The sequence below is a fragment of the Macrobrachium rosenbergii genome, chromosome 26, assembly GCF_040412425.1.
Source record: "Macrobrachium rosenbergii isolate ZJJX-2024 chromosome 26, ASM4041242v1, whole genome shotgun sequence".
NCBI classification, from domain to species: domain Eukaryota; kingdom Metazoa; phylum Arthropoda; class Malacostraca; order Decapoda; family Palaemonidae; genus Macrobrachium; species Macrobrachium rosenbergii.
In genome coordinates this window covers 14,948,875-14,951,007 of record NC_089766.1, presented here as the reverse complement: position 1 = coordinate 14,951,007, position 2,133 = coordinate 14,948,875, and positions in this window count along the sequence as shown.

The window sequence follows — 2,133 nt, the reverse complement described above, 5'->3', positions numbered from 1 at the left end:
TCGAATTTATAATTACATCTGTCTCGGCTCTCATTGTAACCGGGGGCTTTGGTTTAGATGCAACAGTAAACATTCGATTTTGACTACTCTGTTTTGAGAGAGTTGGGCAATGGTAAGAAAACTAAGCTTTCAGCTGTGAACACAGGCCCTATTAATCGCATAGTCAGTGGGGTTTTGATATATATGGATGATATATATATATATATATATATATATATATATATATATATATATATATATATATATATATATATACATAATATATGTATGTATATAGATACACACACACACACATATATATATATATATATATATATATATATATATATATATATATATATATATATGAATGTTAAAGTAAATTATTATTGAGTGAGATAATTAACTGATATTATTTATGACATCAATTGCAAGACATAATGATTCAGCCTCTCAGCCAACCTCCATAAGAACAAAAGTACTATTTATTTACCTTCACAATACAGAGACTGGGAGGCTTTTCCTCACAGGTTTTATGTATTAACGTCACAGCTTCGATGACGAAAAGCTAAGAGTAAAAAATCCTTTTTACTAGTGATTAAATGATGAGAAATATAGAAATACTGTAATGCATTATAAGGTCACCGACCTGTAAAATGATTCACCAGTGTATTAAGGTGGTCTGGACATGCGTCGAGAATGGAAGAATCTGGAAGAAGAAAGCAAAGAATCTATTTGAAGGTAATTGGTTATTGGTTATGTTCGCCAAAGAATTATACACGTGGGTTGGATCAAGGTGGCAGGGTAAACCTAGTTCAGTTAAGGTCTTTTCTGCTTATGTGGAGACATATAGCCAGTGTTCTTCAATCTTTGGTCATGAAATGGTCTCCAGCAGTCTGTGGTTAAATATCCTTTGCCCCCGTAGGGGGATAGTGCCGTCAGTGCGCCTCATGCTGTGCACTGTAGGCATTACTTAAGGTTCTTTTCAGCGTCCCCTGGGAACCTAGCTGCAGCCCATTTCATTCCTTTTACTGTACCTACGTTCATATTCTCTTTCTTCCATCTTACTTTCCACCCTCTCCTAACAATTGATCCATAGTGCAACTGCGAGGTTTTCCTCCTATTACACCTCTTACACTTTTTACTGTCAATATCCGTTTCAGCGCTGAATGACCTCATAGATCTCAGTGCTTGGCCTTTGGCCTAAATTCTATATTTTATTCTCAATACCCTTTGCTTCATGGTATGATGAAAGGTACTTAATTGCCCTTATTTTGGCTTTTCAGTTTTGCTTGCTCTTTGTCCATTTGATGTTTGCTATTATTTGTATTCTCTTTTGCTTGTTTGTTATTTCCACTGGTTTAGTGGTTGCAGAATACTAAGGAAATTAAAATATAAAGAAGTTGGGCAGACCCATTTTATGATGTCTGTCATCAATGAGGTTCCCTTTTCAAGCTGAGGATTATTATTATTATTATTATTATTATTGTTATTATTATTATTATTATTATTTTATTATTATTATTATTATGAGGTTTCCTTTTCCAGCTTAGATAGGATTGGTCTCTGAAGATCATTATAATTATCACTATAATTGGTATGGAAAATTTACTGAGGCATTTATTTCTCGCAAAAACGAATCTGTTCTTAAATGCCATATAGTTAAAGAGGTTGGACAGCTAACTGACGGCCAGAAGGACATTGCAAAGACTTAGGTAATGTCTACAGTGAACTGTAAAAGGATCACTGTAGGCTTGTCTGGCAGTGTCCTTGAAGAATTAACTAAAACTTCCTTTTTACAGTCAGTTTTTCTTTCTTTGATTTTGTTTGTTTGTATATTTGCAATAAAAGCTGTGTGTGGCTTAGCAAACAAATAACCAAGAGGTGTTTATGTTTTGGGATGGGTAGGAATACAACTTTTTGTGAAGCTAGAATGTTCAATCGTCCTTGACTTAAGATACCGTAATCGTACGCATTGTGACCGTAGATTTTAGCCACCAAATCTGACAGTTTCTGCAAGGGAATTCGTAACTTTTAAGATTTCGTTTGGATCTTGACAGTTTTTCTTTTCCTCTCTCTCTCTCTCTCTCTCTCTCTCTCTCTCTCTCTCTCTCTCTCTCTCTCTCTCTCTTTAAAAAAACCCTTTTCAGTCAC